Source organism: Chiloscyllium punctatum, chromosome 23 (genome assembly GCF_047496795.1).
Source record: "Chiloscyllium punctatum isolate Juve2018m chromosome 23, sChiPun1.3, whole genome shotgun sequence".
Lineage (NCBI taxonomy): Eukaryota > Metazoa > Chordata > Chondrichthyes > Orectolobiformes > Hemiscylliidae > Chiloscyllium > Chiloscyllium punctatum.
Genome location: NC_092761.1, coordinates 28,913,775 through 28,937,206, shown reverse-complemented (window position 1 = coordinate 28,937,206; position 23,432 = coordinate 28,913,775). Strand labels below are relative to the sequence as shown.

The 23,432-nt window shown below is 48.3% G+C and overlaps 1 long non-coding RNA gene across 1 annotated transcript in view; it reads left to right on the top strand.

Annotated features, from left to right (window-relative positions):
• LOC140493971 (uncharacterized) overlaps positions 1-15,811 on the top strand; it is a 26,305-nt gene extending 10,494 nt beyond the window's left edge. Inside the window, exons 2-3 of the long non-coding RNA XR_011963814.1 lie at positions 11,522-11,658; positions 15,578-15,811. This is a non-coding gene — a long non-coding RNA (uncharacterized lncRNA). The remainder of the gene's footprint in view (positions 1-11,521; positions 11,659-15,577) is intronic.
• The last annotated feature ends 7,621 nt before the right edge of the window (positions 15,812-23,432 follow it).

Below are 23,432 nucleotides of genomic sequence, written 5' to 3'. Positions count from 1 at the left end.
GCATGTCCTTCCCTCCGTCTGTGTGTGTGTGTCCCCCTCTTGCTGTGAGTATGTGTGTCCCTTTTGCAGTGTATGTGAGTGTCCCTCCCTCGGTGTGTGTGTGTGTGTGTGTATATATGCATGCGTGTCAATTCCTCACTGTGCCTGTGCGTCACTCGCACGCTGTGTGAGTTTGTGTGTGTGTGTGTGTGTGTGAGTTCGTGTGTGTGTGTGTGTGTGTGTGTGTCCCTCCCTTGCTCTTTGTGTATATTCCCCTCGCTGTGTGAGTGCATGTCCCCCCTTGCTCTGTGTGATTGTGTCCCTCCCTCGCCGTGTCAGTGCCTATCCCACTCACTGTGTGTGCGTGTCCCCTCACTTTCTGTGCACATTTCCTCCCCCCTCGCCGTGTGTGTGCTTGTCCCTCCTTCCCTGTGTGTGTGTCCCTCCCTCGCTGCATGTCTCAGCACGTCCCTCTCTCGCTGTGTGTGTGTGTATCTCTTCCTCGCTGTGTGTGTGTGTGTACGTGTTACATGCTCACAGTATGTGTTCTTGTGTCACCCCTTCACTGCGTGTCCCTCACTCGCTGTGTGTGCGCGTGTCTCTCCCTCGCTGTGTGTATATATGTGTGTATGTGCGTGTCCCTCCCTCTGTGTGTGTGTGTGTGTGTTTGTGTGTGACCCTCCCTTGCTGTGTGTGCATATCCCTCCCTGGTTGTGTGTGTGCGTGCGTGTCCCTCTCTTGCTCTGTGTGTGTGTGTGTGTATGTGTACCTCTTGCTGTGCGTGTGTGTGCATGTGTCTCCCCCTCGCTGTGTTTGCGAGTGTCCCTCTCTTGCTCTGTGTGTGTCTGTGTTTGTGTGTCCCTGCCTCACTGTGTGTCTGCGTGTATCCCCCTCTCACTGTGTGTGTTTGCATGTCACTCCATCACATTGCGTGTGTGTGTGTCCCCGTCCCTCGCTCTGTGTGTGTCCCTCACTCTCTCTCTCTGTGTATGTGCGCATGCATGTCTTTCCCTCACTGTGCCTGTGTGTGTGTCCCTTCGCTGAGTGTCCCTCCCTCACTGTGTGTGTACGTCCTCCCTCACTCTGTGCGTGTGTGTGTGTCCCTCTCTCGCTCTGTGTATGTGCGTGTCCCTCCCTCGCTGTGTATGTATGACTTTCCACGCTTGCTCTGTGTGTGTGTGTGTGTGTGTGTGTGTGTGTGTGTGTCCCTCTTGCTGTGCGAGTGTGTGCTTGGCCCTCCCTTGTTGAGTGAGCATGTGTCTCCCCCCTCGCTGTGTGTGTGCGTGTCCCTCTCTTGCTGTGAGTGTGTGTCCCTCACTTGCTCTGTGTGTGTGCGTGTCCTTCCCTGCCTCACTGTGTGTGTGTTTGTGTGTGTGTGTCACTCTCTCACTGTATGTGTACGTTTCACTCCCTCGCTGTTTGTGTGTCCCTCGCTCGCTGTGTGTGTGAGTGTGTGTGTGTCCCTCCCTCGCTCTGTGTGTGTGTGTGTGTCCCCATTGCTGTGTATGTGCGTGTCCCTCCCTCGCTGTGTATGTGTGACTTTTCCCCCTTGCTCTGTGTGTGTTTGTGTGTGTTTGTGTGTATGTGTGTCCCTCCCTTGCTCTTTGTGTACATCCCCCTCACTGTGTGAGTGCATGTCCCCCCTTGCTGTGTGTGCCTGTGTCCCTCCCTCGCCGTGTCAGTGTGTGTCCCCTCTCACTGTGTGTGCGTGCCCCCTCTCACTTTCTGTGCACATTTCCTCCCCCTCGTCATGTGTGTGCTTGTTCCTCCTTCCGTGTGTGTGTGTGTGTGTGTCCCTCGCTGTGTATGTGTATGTCTGTCCCTCGCTGTGTGTGCCTGTCCCTCCTACACTGTTTGTGCATGTCCTTCCCTCCCTAGCTCTGTGTGTGTGTGTTTGTGTGTGTCCCTCCCTCGCTGTGTGTGCATGTCCCTCCCTGGATGTGTGTGTGTGTGTATGTGTGACTTTCCCCCCTTGCTCTGTGTATGTGTGTGTGTGTCCCACCCTTGCTCTTTGTGTATATCCCCCTCACTGTATGTGCGCATCTCCCCTCGGTGTGTGAGTGCATGTCCCCCCTCGCTGTGTGTGCGCGTATCCCTCCCTCGCTGTGCCTGTGCGTATCCCCAGTCGCTGTGTGTGCGTGCACCCTCTCAATTTCTGTGCACTTGCCCTCCCCCTCGCCGTGTGTCTACTTGTCCCTCCTTCCCTGTGTGTGGGTGTCCCTCCCTCGCTGTGTGTGTGCATATCCCTCCCTCGCCGTGTGTGTGTGTGTGTCCCTTCCTTGCTGTGTATGTGTACGTGTCATATCCTCACCATATGTGTTTGTGTGTCCCCCCCTTCACTGCGTGTCCCTCCCTCGCTGTGTGTGTGTGTGTGTGTGTGTGTGTGTGTGTAAGTGTGTCTCCTCCCATGCTGTGAGTGTGCGTGTCCCCCTTGCTGTTGTGTGTGTGTGCGTGTCCCTCCCTCGCTGTGTATGTGTGAGATCCCCCCCTTTGCTGTGTGTGTGTGTGTGTGTTTGTCCCTCTTGCTGTGCATGGTCCTCCGTCGCTGTGTGCATGTGACTCCCCCTCGCTGTGTGTGTGTGTGTCCCTCTCTTGCTCTGTGTGTGTGTGTTTGTGTGTGACCCTCCCTCGCTGTGTGTGCATGCCTCTCCCTGGCTGCGTGTGTGCGTGTCCCTCTCTTGCTCTGTGTGTGTGTGTGTGTGTCCCTCTAGATGTGCACGCGTGTGTGTGGCCTTCCCTCTTGTGTGTGCATGTGTCTCCCCCTCGCTGTGTTTGTGAGTGTCCCTCTCTTGCTCTGTTTGTGTGGACCTCCCTCGCTGTGTGTGCATGTGTCTCACCCTCGCTGTGTGTGCGTGCGTGTCCTTCCCTCGCTGTGTGTGTGCGTGTGCCTCCCCCCTCGCTTGTGTGTTTGCGAGTGTTCCTCTCTTGCTCTGTGTGTGCGTGTTTCTGTGCGCGAGTTTCTCCCTCGCTGCATGTGTCTGTGTTTCTGTGCTTGCACATGTCCCTCCCTCACTGTGTGTGTGCCCCCCACTTGCTGTGAGAATGTGTGTCCCTCTAGGAGTGTATGTGCGTATCCCACCCTGGCTTTGTGTGTGTGTGTCTCTCTTGCTCTGTGTGCGTGTGTCACTCCCTCGCTCTTTGTTTGTGTGTGTATGTGTCCCTCCATTGCTCTTTGTGTATATCCCCTCATTGTGTGTGCGCATCCCCCCTCGCTGTGTGTGCGTGTCCCTCCCTCGCTGTGTGTGTGCGTGCCCCCTCTCAATTTCTGTCCACATGCCCTCCCCCTCGACATGTGTGAGCTTGTCCCTCCTTCGCGGTGTGTGCGTGTCCCTCCTTGCAGTGTATGTGCGTGTACCTCCCTCGCTGTGTGTCTGCGTGTATTCCCCTCACTGTAAGAGTGTGTGTTTGTCCCTTGCTCTGTGTTTGTGTGTATGTGTGCGTGTCCCTCCTTCGCTTTACGTGTGTGTGTCCCCATCCCCCGCTGTGTGTATGTGCGCATTCCTCCCTCGCTGTGTGTGTGTGTGTTCCTGTCCCTCGCAGTGTGTCTGTCTGTATTCCCCTCACTGTGTGTCTGTTTGCGTGTCCCTCCCTCGCTTTGTGTGTGTGTGCCCCCTCTCAATTTGTGTGCACATGCCTTCCCCCTCGCTGTGTGTGTGCGTGTCCCTCCCTCGCTGTGTGTGTGCGTGTCGCTCCCTTACTGCGTGTTTCAGCGTGTCCCTCCCTCGCTGTGTGTGTGCGTGTCGCTCCCTCACTGCGTGTCTCAGCGTGTCCCTCCCTCGCTGTGTGTGCATGTCCTTCCCTCTCTGTCTGTGTGTGTTTCCCTTCACTGCGTGTCTGTGCGTGTCCCTCCCTCGCTGTGTGAGTGTGTGTGTGTGTATCTCCCTCGCTGTGTGCGTGTCCCTCCCACGCTGTGTATGTGCATGTCCCCTCCCTCACTGCGTGTCTCAGCGTGTCCCTCCCTCGCTGTGTGTGCATGTCCTTCCCTCACTGTCTGTGAGTGTGTGTGTGTGTGTCCCTTCGCTGCATGTCTGTGCGTGTCCCTCACTTGCTGTGTGTGTGCGTGTCTCTTTCCTGCTGTGTGTGTGCATGTCCCTCCCTCGCTGTGTGTGTGTGTGTGTGTGTATGTGCATGTCCCTCCCTCGCTCTGTGTGTGTGCGTGTCCCTCCCTCGCTGTGTGTGTGCGCGTGTCCCTCCCTCGCTGTGTGTGTGCGCGTGTCCCTCCCTCGCTGTGTGTGTGCGCGTGTCCCTCCCTCGCTGTGTGTGTGCGCGTGTCCCTTCCTTGCTGTGTATGTGTGTCCCTTCCTTGCTGTGTATGTGTGTCCCTTCCTTGCTGTGTATGTGTGTCCCTTCCTCGCTGTGTATGTGTGTCCCTTCCTCGCTGTGTATGTGTGTCCCTTCCTCGCTGTGTATGTGTGTCCCTTCCTCGCTGTGTATGTGTGTCCCTTCCTCGCTGTGTATGTGTGTCCCTCCCTCGCTGTGTATGTGTGTCCCTCTCTCGCTGTGTGTGTGTCCCTCCCTCGTTGTGTGTGTGTGTCCCTCCCTCGCTTCGTGTGTGTGTGTGTGTCCCTCCCTCGATTTGCGTATGTGTCCCTCCCTCACTGTGTGTCTGCGTGTATTCCCTCACTGTGTGTGTGTGTGTGTGTGTGTCCAAAATTTGCACCTTCAGTGAATTGGCCATCATAAATTGATTGTGGTATTCAGGAATGTGTGGTTTAAATAAGTTCACCACGAGAAATTCAGGGTTTAATGTATAGGTAGAGGGGTGGGTCTGGGTAGGATGCTCTTCAGAGTTTTGGAATGGTCTGGTTGGGCCGAATGGCCTGGTTGCACACGATGGCGATTCTATTCAGGTTATCGTCCAGCACTGTCAACCATCCCCGTCTCTTACACCTTGCCTTATCCCCAGTATTCTCCTCAACACAGTAATCTCCTCCAGACTCTAAAACACTCCTTGCCTATGTAACCTTCTCCAGTCCTTACAAAGATCGATATGTCTGTCACCTCTTCCTGCTTTTAGAACCCTCCCTATAACTATTCCCATTTGGTACAGCACTCCCAATCATTGTTCCCTCTTGAAACTCCCATAAACATTTGTGTCTCTGAAAACTAATCTGGACTGTCTCAACTTCCCTTTGACAGTTACATGCTGAGACCTGCTCTATATCAGTGAAGAAATTAAGTCTTGGCAACAACTCGCTGTTATAATCTCCCTCCAGCCTTACAGCACTGAGGATCAGTAGAAGCTCTTTTCAACCCGACAGCCATCTCTGTGTCTGTAATCTCCTCCACTCCCCATAATACATTCTCTCTCAGCTCCTCTGTAGTCCACTAAACACTCCCTAACACTGTCTGTATCAGTATAACCTTCTCCAAAACACACAACCTTCTCTATCTGTGTAAATCCCTACACCGGACCCTATCCCTCTCAGCTCCGTCTAACAATACAACTCTCGATGTCTGTGTATTCACCTTCAGCCCCTACTCTCCTCCCGATCTGTGTAACCTTCTCCATGCATTTTTGCTTCAGTCTCTTCAACTGTCCCTGTCAGTGTAACCTCTTCCAGACGAGAAAACTCTCCTCTTTTTGACTTACTCAGACCACACAACCCTCACTATCTATAACCTACTCCTGTCTGAGAAACCTACTTCTGCAGTTGCTCCAACTCTCCATAAGCTCCTGCAGCTCTTACATCCCTCCCTATCTACCAAATCTCTTCCAGTCCCTAAACACCAACAGTCTGTGGAGACCCGACCACCATCCCTATCAGTGTAATCCTCTCAGGTCTCTGCAGTAATCCTGATCTGTCGAACTCACTCCATGCCTGTGCCTCTCCCAATCCGGTCCCTACAAAATGCACTATCTATTTAACACCCTCCTGTCACTATCACCCCCATGTCAATGTAAGCTCCTCCTGTGTCTCCACCATCTACCCATCTCCATAACCTTGTCCAGCTCTTACACCACTATCTGTTTAAACGTCACCCTCCTCTACAACTTCCTCCTGTTTGTGCTATGCTCCCTTATCTGTGAAACTGTTTCTGACCAAAATTGCTATCCCAGTCTCTGAAAAGAAATCCAGATTCCACAGCCTCCATAACCCCCAGAACCTAATCCTTCCTGTGTCTATAAACATCGTTAGTCACGATACCCTGCATATCTCAGTTTGTTCTTCCAGTCGATACAAATATCTTTATCTCTGTAATCTGCTCAGCTCCCTAAAACAGTCCCTGTCTGTGATTCAGCCCTGGCCTACAAACATTCTTATCCCTGTAAACTTCTCTATCCCTCCCAACATTCCCAACTCCATGAACCCCTGTCAGCCCTACAGCTCTCCACATTTCTGTAACCTCCTGTGGGTCTATGGTCCTCCCTCCCTGTGAAATCACCTCCAGTCCCCACACCCCTCCCAATCTGGGTCCTCTGCTCCAGATCAGGCCATTGCTGTCTCTGTAAACACCTCCACTCCTGACAACTCTTCCCATTTGTGTAACCTCGTTCAGACCCCATACTCTCCAGCTTCCTGAATCCTCTTCCTGCATTGCAACCAAAACCATGTTTGTGTAACAATCTCAAGTGCTTAAACCTCCCCAATTCCGTAACCTTTTGCAGTCCTAACAAAACACCTAAACTATGAAACCGCTCATTTCCATACAATCCTCCCTCCCTCCCTCCCTCCTCAAATGCCTTCATCACCATGAAACCTCACAATTACTGAAGCCTCCTTTTGGCACTGCAAACCTCCTAATATCTGCAAAATCCTCGTGTCCTGACATCCCTCCCTATCTCTGTAACTCCCTCCACCCTCCAGTGTCATTCTGGGGAGCATGGGAGAGGAGAGAACGTTTGTAGAGTTTGGACCATATTACGGAGGTAGAATTCTGGGAATTACAGATTTAGTTTTATGTCTGTGGTGTGCAGATTATTGGCGAGGACTCTAAAGACAGGATATACGACTACTTGGAAAACCATAGTTAAATTAGCCACAGTCAGTATGGGTTTGTGAGCGGTCAGGTCATGTCTCACAAACCTTATTGAATTCTTTGAGGATATGGCAGAATATGTTGATGGCTCATTCAGAAAAGAAGGAAAATTGGGATACAGGGAAATCTGTCTGTCTGGATACAGGATTGGATGGCCCAGAGAAGACAGAGGGTGGCAGCAGATGGAAGTATTGAGCCTGGAGCTCAGTGACCAGTGGTGTTCTGTAACAATCAGCTCTGGGACTCTGCTCTCTGTGAATTTTGTAACTGACTTGGATGTGGATGTTGGAGAGTGGGTTAGTAAGTTTGCCAATAACGTGAAGGTTGGTGGATTGGTGGGGAATGTGGAGAGCTGTTGTAGAATGCAATGGGACATTGGCAGGACACAGAGCTGGGCTGGAAGTGGCAGATGGAGTCCAATCTGGAAAAGTGTGAAGTGATTCATTCTGGAAGGTCAAATTTGAATACAGAATACAGGGTGAAAGGTAGATTACTTGCCAGAGATCATGGGGTCAGTGTCAATAGATCCCTCAAAATCGCCACGCACGTTGGTAGGGTTGTTAAAAAGGCACTTGTTGTGTTGGCTCCCCTTAGAAGGGGATTGACGGTAAGAGCCGTGAGGTTTTACTGCATTTTTATAGCGTCCTGGTGAGACCACACTTGGAATATTGTGTTCAGTTCTGGTCCCCTGTTTACAGGAAGGATGCGCACGATTTAGCGAGCGTACACAGGAGATTTACCAAGATGCTGCCTGTAATGGAGGGCAGTTCTTACAAAAAAAGGTGAGGGAGCGAAGGATTTTTTCATTGGAGTGAAGAAGGGGGCGGGGCGACTTTGTGGATGTGAACAAGATGATAAGAGGCACAGAGTGAGTGAATAGTCAGAGACTTTTCCTCCTTTGGCATAAATGGCTATTACAAGGGGGCGTAACTTTAAGGTGAATGGAGGATGGATAAGAGAATAGAGAATTGTAGGTGGTTGGATGGACTGCCAATGGTGGTAGTAAAATTAGGCACATCTGGGACATTTAATAGAATCTTGGACAGACACATGGATAATAGTAAAATGAAGGGTATGTAGTTTATTTTGATCTTACAGTTGGATAAAAGGTTGGCATGAAATCATGGCCGAAGGGTCTTGGGCTGAACTGTTCTGTGTTCTTTGTTCTGTCTGGTAAACTGGGTAATAAGCTCAGATCAGTGTCAAAGGATATGGCTTTCAGGAGGAGCTCGTGAACTGGATACAAAATTTGCTTGATGGTAGGAGACAGAGGGTGGTGGGAGGCATGTTGTTTTTTTCTGGCTGGAGACATGTGACCAGCGGTGGAGTGGGTCCACTGTTGTTTGTCATTTGGATAAATGGTTTGGATGGGAATATTGGTTTCCTGGTAAGTAATTGTTTTGTGTGACACTGAAATTGGTGGTAAAGTGGATAGTGGAGAATGTTATCTGTGATACAACAGGATGAACAGTACTGCTGGGATAGTGGGCTGAAGAATAGCAGATGGAGTTTAATTAGATAAAGGTGAGGTGTTCCATTTTGGTGGAACAAACCAGGGTGGGACTTGTACAGTTATTGTTCGGGCCCTGGATCGTGTTTTCAGTCAGAGATCCAGTGACCCAGGTACACATTTCTTTGAATGTGGTGTCACAGGTAGACAGGCTGGTGAAGAAGGCATTTGGGATGGTTACCTTCATTCGGGAGAGCATTAAGTGTAAGAGTTGGGATGTCATGTTGTGGCTGTAAAAGACATTGGTGGGGCCACCATTAAAACATTGTTGATCAGTCGGAAGAACTCATCTAGTTCACTAACCTCCTTTAGGGAAGGACATCAAATATTCTAACCTGGTCTGGCCAACATGTGACTCCAGACCCACAGCAATATGACTGACTCTGAGCTGCCCTCTAGGTAATTAGCAGAGGGGCCAAATAACGTTGTTCCAGGCAGTGACACCCACATCCCATGAATGAATAAATAAAAATACCTATGTCCCTCCGTACCTCTGCAAACCCCTCCAGCTGCAGAAATCCGTCCTGGCTTTGTAACACCCTGACCACTCTCTGTAACACTCTCACCACCTCCAGCACATTCATCTCTCCCTGTTCCTATCGTGTCATTAAACCTTGACAATGATTCCCCTTCCCACTGCCCTCCTCCTGCTAGCAGACCCATTGCAATTTCTCCTAAAACACTCTCTCACTTCAGGCTTTTAAGTACTTTTTGGTGATCTTCTCAGCCTCATAATCTAGTATGATTCGTTTTGTCCTGAGTAAAGGATCAGTGGGAATTTCTTGCTGAGGTTTTTACTGTTTCAATTGAATGTCCTTTTGTTGAGTATTTTGCATTGTCCCTTCAAATATTTTCCACTGTTCATTTACAGGCACATATTTCAGTCTGTTTCCCGCGTTTACCTTGGTCAGTTCTCCTGTCAAACTCATGTAATTGTCTATTTTTATTTCTAGTTGCAGATTTCCTTTCTGTGAATCACTTTAAAACTTTATTTATCTTAACTGCACTTTACCACATTTCCCGAAGGATCTCTGCAGGTGACATTACTCATTCACTAAGTTTCATTACATGGTCGCTCTGCGATAGTTATGTCCCTTAACAGTTGCACAATGTGTCTTTCAAAGAAACACTGAAAAAAAATTCACCAAACTCATCTTCCAATATCAATGGTGACTGTGTGATTGTCCCAGATTATACAAATATTGAAGTTTCCCAAAGTTATCACAATGTGTTTGTTAAAAAAATTCCAATGAGTTCGTGTGTAATGCAGTGCTGAACAATGGAATGCTGTTCAGTGGCTAAAACTGTTCTGCTGCTTGTGACCTTGGCAAGTAGTAGCCAGAATGTACATTCAGACTGACTCTACTTCATGATCTGAGGCCAAATGCTTTCTCTGTAATGCCTTTGTTATCCATTATTGTTATCGTTGCCCATTTTGCCTGAGTTTGCACAAGATTACAAACCACTGAATATTTTTGTTCACCCTGTATCCATGTCTCCCTGGTGTCTAAACCTCTTTTATCTCTGTGTCACAAATACTTCGACCATATTGCAGCAACGTTGTCCGTTTAAAAAAAAACATAATATATTCTCTTCCACAATTTTCCGTCACAAATCTATTTGCTGATGTACAATTTTAGATGAGATTACTTACAGTGTGGAAACAGGCCCTTCGGACCAACAAGTCCACACCGACCCGCCGAAATGCAACCCACCCATACCCTTACATTTACCCCTTACCTAACTCTACGGACAATTTAGCATGGCCAATTCACCCGACCTGCACATCTTTGGACTGTGGGAGGAAACCGGAGCACCCGGAGGAAACCCACGCAGACACGGGGAGAACGTGCAAACTCCACACAGTCAGTCGCCTGAGGCGGGAATTGAACCCAGGTCTCTGGCGCTGTGAGGCAGCAGTGAGAACCTCTGAGCCACCGTGCCGCCCCGATAAGTCAACACTGACCCTCCGAAGAGCAGCCCACCCAGACCATTCCCCTACACCTAACACTGTGGGCAATTTTCCATGGCTAATTCACCTAACCTGCAACTTTTTGGACTGTGGGAGGAAACCGGAGCACCCGGAGGAAACCCACACAGACACGGGGAGAATGTGCAAACTCCACACAGACAGTTGCCTGAGGCGGGAATTGAGCCCGGGTCTCTGGTGCTGTGACGCAGCAGTGCTAACCAATGTGCCATCGTGCCGCCCTCAACGTAAAAATTTTAGTTAAACTCTGTCTCCTCCTGTTCCTTTCTGCTTGTCTTCAGTCACATTCCCATGCTGCTCCCATACTTCACCTTTCTTCTGTGGTTTTGGAAAGATCCTTTCACTTGAATCCTGTCCCGGCATCCTCTCTGTCAGTTTAATGCCCTGTCCATAAACCTACCAACATGATTGGCCAGGACACTGCTCCTAGCACAGTTCCAGAGGGACCATCCTAATAGATTTTTTTAAAATCAGGTATGGGATGTGTGAGTCTCTGTCTGACCAGCCTTTATTGCCCAGTCCCAGAAGCCCTTGAACTGAGTAGCTTGCTCGGCCATTTCAGAGGGTAATTGAGGGGCAAACCCTTTGCTGTGGGGATGTCGTGCAGACCACGTGAGGATGGGCAGATGTCCTTCTCTAAAGGACAAGTGTTTGGATTTGTTGTACATCAGTAATGGTTTCATACTTATTTGTGGATTGTTAATTATTATTTTTAAAATTATTGATTTCAAGTGTCTCCTTTTCAGATGGCGGGATTCAATCCTGCCTCCCCTGAACATTAGCTGAGGTTTTGGATACATTCTCTCGCAATAATACCACTAGGCCATTACTTCACCTGCTCACTGGGTGCTCATCCCTGAGCACTGATACCAGGGCATCATGAAGCTAAACCCATTCTTCCGACACAATTGTGTGATCCTGACATCTTCCAGCAATCTGGGACTATTACTTAATATCGCTCCATTTTCCAGATCTCTGTGGGACTCTGTGCCATTCTCCATGTGTAACCTTCACTGCATCTGTTTAATTTCCCATTCTGTCTATTTCTCTGTCTCCTGTAGGTACTGAGGAAACTCCTGAATCAATAGCCTTCCCAGCTGCTGGGTGGGTCGTCCCTCACCTCATTGAACGCAGTTGGTCTGCCAGAGAGAGACAAAGGGAAAGGAGATCTGGAGCGTTCAATAAATCCAGTGGTGAGGTAAGGTCACCCACAGTGCACAGAGCAAAGAACAATGAGAGGGCTCCAAACATCTGTTAACACAACATGACATAGATACAGTGCTGGAGGGGAGTACAGTACACACACACACCCCAGGTTCAATCACCACCCCAATGTAAGTTCTGTTATATTAAAACTCACTTCTCTGCAACAGTATATCTATGGCATGTCTTGTGGTCCAGTGTCTTCGATAATTTTTAATCCTGTAACAGATCCTATCGCTGTAACCTCCTCCTTTCCCGATAGTCCCTCCACATATTTGAATTGTGCTGCATTCCAGACTACCATCCCCATCGCTGTAACTTGCTTCATTGTCTACAACATGCCTTATCTCGGTAGTCTCCTCCTCCAATAAGGTAAAAACATGGACTGCGGATGCTGGAAACCAGAGTCTAGATTAGAGTGGTGCTGGAAAAGCACGGCAGGTCAGGCAGCATCCGAGGAGCAGGAAAATCGATGTTTCAGGCAAAAGCCCTTCATCAGGAACAGAGGCCGGGAGCCTGCAGAGTGGGGAGATAAATAAGAGAGGGGTGGGGATGGGGAGAAAGTAGCATAGAGTACAGTAGGTGAATGGGGTGGGAAAGAAGGTGATAGGTCAGAGTGGAGGATGGGGGAAGGTAGCAAAGAGTACAATGGGTGAATGGGGGTGGGGATGGGGGTGATAGGTCAGAGACGAGGGTGGAATGGATAGGTGGGAAGGGAGATAGGCCATTAGGACAGCTCATGAGGGCGGTGCTGAGCTGGGTGGCTGGAGGTGGGGTGAGATGGGGGAAGGGGAAATGAGGAAACTGGTGAAGTCCACATTGATGCCCTGGGGTTGAAGTGTTCCGAGACGGAAGGTGAGGCGTTCTTCCTCCAGGCGTCGGGTGGTGTGGAAGTGGCGGTGGAGGAAGCCCAGGACCTGCATGTCCTCGGCAGAGTGGAAGGGGGAGTTGAAATGTTGGGTCACAGGGTGGTGGGGTTGATTAGTGCGGGTGGCCCAGAGATGTTCCCTAAAGTACTCTGATAGGAGGTGTTCAGTCTCCCCAATGTAGAGGAGACCGCATTGGGAGCAACGGATACAATAAATGATATTGGTGGATGTGCAGGTAAAACATTGGATGTGGAAGGCTCCTTTCGGGCCTTGGATGGTGGTGAGGGGGGAGGTCTGGGCGCAGGTTTTGCAATTCCTGCAGTGGCAGGAGAAAGTGCCAGGAAGGGAGGGTGGGTTTTGGGGGGGCATGGAACTGACCAGGTAGTCACAGAGGGAATGGTCTTTGCGGAAAGTGGAAAGGGGTGGGGAGGGAAATATATCCCTGGTGGTGGGGTCCGTTTGGAGGTGGTGGAAATGTCGGCAGATGATTTGGTTTCTGAGAAGGTTGGTCGGGTGGAAGGTGAGCACCGGGGTGTTCTGTCCTTGTTACGGTTGGAGGGGTGGGGTCTGAGGGCGGAGGTGTGGGATGTAGACGAGATGCATTGGAGGGCATCTTTTACCACGTGGGAAGGGAAATTCCGATCTCTAAAGAAGGAGGCTATCTGATGTGTTCTGTGGTGGAACTGGCCGTCCTGGGAGCATGTACGGTGGATGTGGAGGTATTGGGAATAGGGGTTGGGAATTTTGCAGACGGTAGGGTGGGAAGATGTGTAATCTAGGTAGCTGTGGGAGTCGGTAGGTTTGTAAAAATTGTCGGTGTCAAGTCGGTTGTCATTAATGGGGATTGAGAGGTCCAGGAAGGGGAAGGAATTGTCTGAGATGTTCCAGGTAAATTTAAGGTCAGGGTGGAATGTGTTGGTGAAGTTGCTGAATTGCTCAAACTCCTCGAGGGAGCACGAGGTGGTGCCAATGCAGTCATCAATGTAGCGGAGGAAGAGGTGGGGAGTGGTGCCATTGTAACTACGGAAGATGGACTGTTCTACGTAGCCAACAAAGAGACAGGCATAGCTGGGGCCCATACGGGTGCCCATGGCTACCCCTTTGGTATGGAGGAAGTGGGAGAATTTGAAGGAAAAATTGTTAAGGGTGTGGACAAGTTCAGCCAAACGAATGAGAGTATTATTGGAAGGGTTCTGTTGTGGATGTCGGGAGATGAAGAAACGGAGGGCTTGGAGGTCCTGGTCATGGTGGATGGAGGTGTAGAGGGATTGGATATCCATGGTGAAGATGAGGCGTTGGGGGCCTGGGAAACGGAAGTCTTGGAGGAGTGGAGGGTGTGAGTGGTGTCTCAAACGAATGTGGGTAATTCCTGGACTGGGGGATAGGACAATGTCGAGGTAGGTAGACATGCGTTTGATGGAATAGGAGCATGCTGAGAGAATGGGTCGGCCAGGGTGGTCAGGCTTGTGGATCTTGGGAAGGAGATAGAACCGGGCAGTGTGGGATCCCGGACAATAAGTTTGGACGCTGTGGGTGGGAGATCTCCTCCTGAGGTGTTGAGGTTCTGTATGGTCTGGGAGATGACGGTTTGGTGATTGGAGGTGGGTCATGGTAGAGGGGGTGGTAGGAGGAGGTGTCTTTGAGTTGGCATCATGGCTTCAGCGGTGTAGAGGTCAGTGCACCAGACTCCCACTGCACCCCCTTTATCTGCTGGTTTGATGGTGAGGTCGGTATTGGAGCAGAGGAAGTGGAGGGCTGCACGTTGTGAGGGTGAGAGGATGGAGTGGGGGAGGGGGTAGATAGGTTGAGGCGGTTAATGTCTCGGTGGAAGTTGGAAATGAAGAAATTGAAGACAAGTAATAGGCCAGCGCGGGGTGTCCAGGTGGATGGAGTGTATTGGAGGCCGGCAAAGGGGTCCTCAGAAAATAGGTGGGAGTCTTCATTGTAAAAGTCAGCTCTGAGGCGGAGGTGATGGAAGAAGTGTTCGATGTCACGGCGTGTATTAAATTCATTGATGTGTGGACGGAGGGGGATAAAGGTGAGGGCTTTGCTGAGGACTGATCATTCGTCCTCAGTGAGGGGATGGTCAGGGGGAATGGTGAAAACTCGGCAGGACTGGGAGCTGGGACCAAGCGTAGGTCTGGAGCTGGGGGAGGCGACGGCGCCTGGAACAGGAGTGGGTGTGGTGTTAGGGGGAATGGGGATGGAGTCATGAGCAGGGGTGGTGTTCCCCTCAGGGTACTGGGGGCAGGGATGTTGACGGTGGGACTTGGGGGTGGTGTCAGCAAAATGCAGGTGAGTGGCGTTGGTGGGGGCAGAAGTGGTGGCAAACACGGCAGTGGGGGGGCGTGGAAGTCACTGAGTGTGTGACATCAGCGATGATGTGAGGGGCGGAAGTGATGTCACTTGTGATGTATGAGGAATTGTGAGGGGCGGAAATGGCATTTACTTTATTTTAACCAATAATTTCCTGTCACAAATCTGTTTGACAATGTCATATTTTAATTAAACTCAGTCCCTTACTGTTTCTTTCTGTTGGTCTTCATCCACATCTCCATGGTGTTCCAATATTTCAACCTTCCTCTTTGGACTTGGGAATATCCATTCCCCTCAGACCTGTCCCCCTCCTCATCTGTGTCCATTTATAGCACACTGCATAATCCTGATACCTGGGGAGCCTATCCCAATAAAATAGCTCCGTCCTCCCTGAGTACTGGTAGCAGTGCTCACTGGTCAGAACCACTTCTGATGATACTATTGTGTGATCCTGATACATTCCTGCACTCTGCTGATATCACTGTCTCTCTCCATGTGATATCCCTCACTGTGGGTCTAATTGCTGCCTCTGTCAGTGTCTCTCACTCTTGCAGCTACTCCAGATCCTGAGCCAACAGCATTCTCCACTCCAGAGGGAAGCAACTGCGCAGGCCAGGGACGGAGACTGGGTATTTCCAGATCTCTGTGGGACTCAGTGCCATTCTCCACGTGGAACCTTCATTGCATTAATCTAATTTGCCATTCTGTCTACTTCTCTGTCTCTTGCAGGTATTTCTGATGTCCCTGACTCAGCAGAATTCCCAATTCATGAATCGTCCATCACCACATTGAAGACAGTTGGTCAGCCAGAGACAGATGGAGAGGGAGATCTGAACCCTTCAGTAAATCCTGCAGCCGCTAAGATCACTCACAGTAAACAACACAGGGAGGAGTTAGTGGGCTTTAATTCAGACCCTGAGGGCATGATGTAGGAACAATGCTGGGCAAGGAACATGAGAAAATTCTCAGGCTTCATTTTCATCATCTTGCCTGTAAATTCATCTGTTCCACAGAACCCTCCCTATGTCTGTCAGTTTCTCCATTGTCTGTTTCATCGATACCACTTCCCCTATCTCTATCAGCCCCTACAATCCTGCTTGTCCCTGTAAGCTCCTCATATCAGTAAAACTCTCCAAGTTTCTGCCTTTGCCTTTAATCCCGGGTTCTGTCACATCTCTTCTTTACTGGAAAACAACAACTCTTCAGTTCCTTTCGCCATCCTGGTCAGTGTAGTCCTTTCCAGACCTGAAAAACCTCCCTGTCTTAGTGACTGTTTTGACCTCCTACTACCTTCATGATCTCTGTAACCTTCCCGTCACGACAACAAAAAAGCTCTTTTCCTTAGTAACCTCCTCCAGCTGTGAGACTCCTCCATGTCTCTGGGCACAAAGCAGAGTGACCCTGCTTCTCTCATAAATTAGTTTCTCATTTCTAATGATGACTATCAACTCTTCCTGTCTCTAAAACGCACTCAGTCTCTGTAAACTCTGCTGGTCCCGATTGATGGAATTTCCTTCGGTAACAACAAACCTTTATACCTTTATTTTCCTCCAGACGCGACCACACAGTTTATTTCTATAACCTCAATGAGTGATAGAGTCCTAGAGATGTACAGCACGGACACAGACCCTTCGGTCCAACCCGTCCATGCCGACCAGATATCCCAACCCAATCTAGTCCCACCTCCCAGCACCCGACCCATATCCCTCCAAACCATTCCCATTCATATACCCATCCAAATGCCTCTTAAATGTTGCAATTGTCCCAGCCTCCACCACATCCTCTGGCAGCTCGTTCCATACACGTTCCACACTCTGCGTGAAAAGATTGCCCCTTAGGTCTCTTTGATATCTTTCCCCTCTCACCCTAAACCTATGCCCTCGAGTTCTGGACTCCCTGACCCAAGGGAAAAGACTTTGTCTGTTTATCCTATCCTATCCATGCCCCTCATAATTTTGTAAACCTCTATAAGGTCACCCCTCAGCCTCCGAAGCTCCAGGGAAAACCACCCCAGCCTGTTCAGCCTCTCCCTGTAGCTCAAATCCTCTAATCCTGGCATCATCCTTGTAAATCTTTTCTGAACTGTTTCAAGTTTCACAACAATTCTTCCGATAGGAAGGAGACCGGAATTGCACAAAATATTCCAACAGTGGCCAGACCATTGTGCTGTACAGACGCAACATGACCTCCCATCTCCTGTACTTAATACTCTGACCAATAAAGGAAAGCATACCAAATGCCGCCTTCACTCTTTTATCTATCTGCGATTCCACTTTCAAGGAGCTATGAACTTGCACTCCAAGGTCTCTTTGGTCCGCAACACTCCCTAGGACTTTCCCATTACGTGTATATGTCCTGCTAAGACTTGCTTTCCCAAAATGCCGCACATCGCATTTATCTGAATTAAACTCCATCTGCCAGTTAGCCCATTGTCCCATCTGGTCCAGATCCTGTTGTAACCCTCTTCGCTGTCCACTACAGCTCCAATTTTGGTGTCATCTATAAACTTACTAACTATACCTCTTATGCTCGCATCCAAATCATTTATGTAAATGACAAAAAGTAGAGGGCCAAGCACTGATCCTTGTGACACTCCACTGGTCACAGGCCTTCAGTCTGAAAAACAGCCTTCCACCACCACTATCTGTCTTTTACCTTTGAGCCAGTTCTGTATCCAAATGGTTAATTCTCCCTGTATTCCATGAGTTCTAACCTTGCTAATCAGCCTCCCATGGGGGACCTTGTCGAATGCCTCACTGAAGTCCATATCGATCACATCTATCACTCTGCGCTCATCAATCTTCTTTGTTACGTCGTCAAAAAACTCAATCAAGTTTATGAGACATGATTTCCCACGCACAAAGCCATGTCAACTATTCCTAATCAGTCCTTGCCTTTCCAAATACATGTGCAATTTGTCTCTCAGGATTCCCTCCATCAACTTGCCCACCACTGAGTTCAGGCTCACCGGTCTATACTTCCCTGGCTTGTCTTTACCACCCTTCTTAAACAGTTGCACCACTTTTGCCAACCTCCAGTCTTCTGGCATCTCACCTGTGATTATTGATGATACAAATATCTCAGCACGAGGCCCAGCAATCACTTCTCTAGCTTCCCACAGAGTTCTCGGGTACACCTGATCAGGTCCTGGGGGTTTATTCTCCTTTTACTGTTTCAAGACATCCAGCACTTCTTCCTCTGTTTCTCTGGACATTTTGCAAGATGTCACCATCGATTTCCCTACAGTCTATATCTTCCATATGAATTTCTACAGTAAATACTGATGCAAAATATTCATTTCGTATCTCCCCCATTTTCTGCGGCTCCACACAAAGGCCGCCTTTCTAATCTTTGTGGGGCCCTATTCTCTCCTTCGTTACCCTTTTTTCCTTTAATATATTTGTAAAAACCCTTTGCATTCTTCTTCATTCTCTTTGTCAGACCTATCTCATGTCCGCGTTTTGCCCTCCTGATTTCGCTCTTAAGTATACTCCTACTTCCTTTATTCTCTTCTAAGGATGCACTCGGTCTACCCTGTCTATTCTTGACATATGCTTCCTGCTTTTTCTGAACCAAACACTCAATTTCTTTAGTCATCCAGAATTCCCAATAATTACCAGCCTTCCCTTTCACCCTGAAAGGAATATACGTTCTCTGGATTCTCATTACCTCATTTCTGAAGGCTTCCCATTTTCCAGCCGTCCCTTTAGCTGCGAACATCTGCCTCCAATCAGCTTTCAAAAGTTCTTGCCTTATACCGTCAAAATTGGCCTTTCTCCCATTTAGAACATCAACTTTTAGATCTGGTCTATTCTTTTCCATCACTATTTTAAAACAAATAGAATTATGGTCGCTGGCCTCAAAGAGCTCCCCCACTGACAGCTCACTCACCTGCCCTGCCTTATTTCCTAAGAGTAGGTCAAGTTTTGCACCTTCTCTCGTAGGTACATCCACATACTGAATCAGAAAATTGTCTTGTACACACTTAACAAATTCCTCTCCATCTAAACCTTTAACACAATGGCAGTCCCAGTCAATGTTTGGAAAGTTAAAATCCCCTTCCTTACCTACCCTATTATTCTTACAGATAGCTGAGATCTCCTTACAACTTTGTTTGGCAATTTCATTTTGACTATTGGGGGGTCTGTAATACAATCCTAATAAGCTGATCATCCCTTTCTTATTTCTCAGTTCCACCCAAATAACTTCCCTGGATGTATTTCTGGGAATATCCTTCCTCAGCACAGCTGTAATGCTATCCCTTATCAAAAATGCCACTCCCCTTCTCTCTTGCCTCCCTTTCTATCCTTCCTGTAGGATTTGTATCCTGGAACATTAAGCTGCCAGTCTTGCCCATCCCTGAGCCATGTATCTGTAATTGCTGTGAGAACCCAGTCCCATGTTCCTAACCATGCCCTGAGTTAATCTGCCTTCCCTGTTAGGCCCCTTGCATTGAAATAAATGCAGTTTAATTTATTAGTCCTCCCTTGTCCCTGCCTGTCCTGACTGTTTGACTCCCTTCTGTTCTCAGCTGGACCCGTCTCAGATCGAGCTCCCAAAATCCTCCCTGTGATTGTTATCACGTCCCATCCCTGCATTCCTCCAAAATCCATGTAGAGTCCTACCATTCCTAAAACCCACCTGTATCTGTCACCTGTCCCAGCTTCCACATCCCTCCCTATCTCCCTATCTCCGTAAGACACCATCCCCCCACCCACCCCCGTCCCAGTTACTACATCCCGCTGTATCACGAAATGCCAGTAGTCACTATAATATCAGATTAAGGCGTGAAAGCAGGAATACTGTACTGGGTTAAATGATCAGTCGTGATCACATTGAATGGTGGGACCGACTCTGTGGTCAAATGGCCGATACCTGCTCTTCTTTCCTGTGCTTCTCTATAAACATACGATCCATATAACCTCCTTCAGTCCCCACATCCCTCCCTCTCTCCATAAACTCATTCAGTCCCCATGACTCTTCCTATCCATGTAACCTGAATCATTCCCCAGAAACCTCCCTAACTTCATAACCTCCAAAAAGCCCCACGACCCTCCCTATCTCCATAATCTCATCCTGACCCAACGACCCACCCGTTCAGAGTAACCTACTTCAATCCCCATGATCCTCCTGATCTGTGCAACCTCCTTCAGGCCCAACAACCCTGCAGATCTCTTTGGCCCCTTTCAGGCCCCACATCACTCCCTATCTCCATCATGTTCTTCAGTCACCACTGCACTCTCTGTGTCCATAATCTCATACAGTCCCCACATCACTCCCTATCTCCATAATTTCCTTCAGTCCCCACGACCCTCCTTATTCCCAAAACATCTATTACCTGTTGAACCTGTAAGCTACATTTTTCAGATTGATAAACACGAACTCCCATAACCCTTTCTGCTGCCAGTCTGAAACCAAACAGTGTTAACCTGATAGTAGGTCGGTAGCTGAAATATGTTTGAAAGGGTATGTCAATGAACAATAACTGGACCCTTAGAAACGCTTTTAATAAAAAGAGAATATGTTTTTGAGCATGTTGGATTTTATTTTTATTGGTGAGAATATAAATGGCAGAATAGATACGGGTGTAGGAGTGGTTGTACCGAGGAAACGGTTTATTTGAATTTTCAGAAACCTTTACACAAGTTTCAATAAGGGCTAAAGAGTAACTTGTTAGAGAATAGGGCACCTTAACTGTCAGGACATGGGTGAGATATTAGACGAAATAGTGTTGTCAGAATTTACTGTGGAGAAAGACATGGAAACTCGGGAAGTTGGGGACATAAATAGTGATGTCTTGGAAAGAATCCTCACCAGAGAAGAGAAAGTGCTGCAATATTAAAATAAAAAAAGGTAGATCAATCCTCAGTCACTTGTTAGTTTGATCCTAGAATATTGTGGGAATCTGGGGAAGAGATTGCAGTGTCCCTAACAGAGATATTTATATTATCAACATACACAATGAGTTACTGGAAGACTGGAGGGTGTTCCATCACTTTAAGGCTTCAGGGAGCAGCCAGGAAATCACAGCCCAGTGATCCACTGGTATGTTGTTGGAGGAGATTCTGAGAGAAATGAGCTACATATATTTGGAAAGGCAAGGGCTGATTAGAGATAGTCAGCATGGCTTTGTGAGTGGGAAGCCATGTTTCACAAACCGGATTGACTCTTCGAGGAGTTGACCAAGAGATCGATGAAGGCAGAGCAGATAGTGTTGTCTACATGAACTTCAGGAAAGCATTTGTCAAGGTTCCAAGGGATGTAGAACATCTAGTCAAGAGGAAGAAGGAAGCTAATTTAAGTTTGAGGAACCAAGGATCAGAAGCTCGAGAGAGTTACATGGGGCAGCACGGTGGCTCAGTGGTTAGCACTGCTGCCTCACAGCACGAGGGACGCGATTTCAATTCCAGCCGCAGGCGACTGTCTGCGTGGAGTTAGCACATTCTCTCCATGTCTGCGTGGGTTACCGACAGGTGCTCCGGTTTCCACCCACAGCCCAAAGATCTGCAGGTTAGGTGAATCAGCCATGCGTTGTTCAAGAAAGGGAATAGAGATAATCCTGGGAATCACAGACCTGTCAGTCTTCTGTCTGTGATGTGCAGATTATTGGAGACTCTGAGATCCAGGATTTATGATTCCTTGGAAAACCATAGTTTGATTATTGAATGTCATTATGGCTTTGTAAGGGACAGGTCATACCACACAAATCTTATTGAATCCTTTGAGAATGTGACAAAACACATTTATGGCTCATTGAGAAAGTACAGAGCATGGGATACAGGGAAACCTGCCTGCCTGGATACAGAATTCCTGGCCCATAGAAGACAGAGGGTGATGACAGATGGAAATCATTCAGCCTGGAGCTCAGTGACCAGTGGTTTTCTGCAGAGAGAGGTCAAAACATCTCTCTGCTCAATGTGATTTTATGTATGACTTGGATTTGTGAGTGGAAGAGTGGGTAAGTAAGGTTGCCAATGACACGAAGGTTGGTGGAGTGGTGAATAGTGTGGATGTCAGCTGAAGGTTGCAATGGGGCATTGACAGGATGTAGAGCTGGGCTGAGAAGTGGCAGATGAAGTCAAATCTGGAAAAGTGTGAAGTGCTGCATTTTGGAAGGTGAGACTTGAATGCAGAATACAGGGGTAAAGGCAGAAGACTGAATAGTGTGGAGGAACAGATGGATCTTGGATTTCATGAGCAGAGATCCCTCAAATTTGCCACCAACCTGATAGTGTTGTTAAGAAAGAATATGTTGTATTGGCTTTCATTAGCTGGGGGATTGAGTTTTAAAGCAATGAGGTTATGCTGCAGCTCTATACAGTCCTGTTTAGATCTCAATTAGAATATTGTGTTCAGTTTTGTTCCCTTCATTACAGGAAGGATGTGGAAGCTTTAGAGATTGTAAAGTGAAGATTTACCAGGATACTGCCTGGACTGGAGGGCATGTCTAATAAAGAAAGGTTGAGGGAGCTAAGTCTTTTCTCATTGGAGTGAAGAAGAGTGTGGTGTGATTTGTTAGAGGTGAACAAAATGGTGTGAGGCAACGATAGAGTGAACAGTGAGAGACCGCTTTATCCCATGGTACAAGGGGTCATATTTGTAGGGTGATAGGAGGATAGGTAAGGGGGGATTTCAGAATTAGTACTTTATACAGAGAGTGGTGAGTGGGTGGAACAGGACATTTTACCAGACTCTTGGATAGGTACATGGATGATAGCAAAATGAAGGGTATGTCAGTGAGTTTGATCTTACAGTCAGGTAAAAGATGGGCATGGCATCATGGCCGAAGGGTCCTGTGCTGTACTGTTCTGTGTTCTACGTTCTGTCTGGTAATCTGGGTAATAAACTCAGATGAATGTAAAAGGATATGGCATTCAGGAGGAGCTAGTCAACTGGATACAAAATTGGGCTTGATGGTAGGAGACAGAGGGTGATGGGAGACATGTTGCCTTCCTGACTAGAGACATGTGACCAGCGGTGAAGTGGGTCCACTGTTGTTTGTCATTTGGATAAATGGTTTGGATGGGAATATTGGTTTTGTGGGAAGTTTTTTCACTGATACTGAAATTGTTGGTAAAGTGGACAGTGCAAAACGTTACGTATGATACAACAGGGCGAATAGTACGCTGGGGTAGTGGGCTGAAGAATAGTAGATGGAGTTTAATTAGATAAATGTGAGGTGTTCCATTTTGGTGAAACAAACCAGGGTGGGTTTGTACAGTTAATGTTCGGGCCCTGGGTAGTGTTGTCAGTCAGAGACCCAGGGATGCAGGTACACAGTTCTTTGTAAGTGGTGTCACATGTAGACAGGCTGGTGAAGCAGACATTTGGGGTGGTTACCTCCATTCGGGAGAGAACAAAGCGTAGGAGAAGGATGTCATGTTGTGGCTGGAAAAGACATTGGTGGGGCCACCATAAAACATTGTTGATCAGTGGGAAGAATTCATCTGGTTCACCCACCTCCTTTAGGGAAGGACATCAAATATTCTAACCTGGTCTGGCCGACATGTGACTCCAGACCCACAGCAATGTGGCTGACTCTGATCTACCCTCTGGGTAATTAGCAGTGGGGTCAAAGACCGTT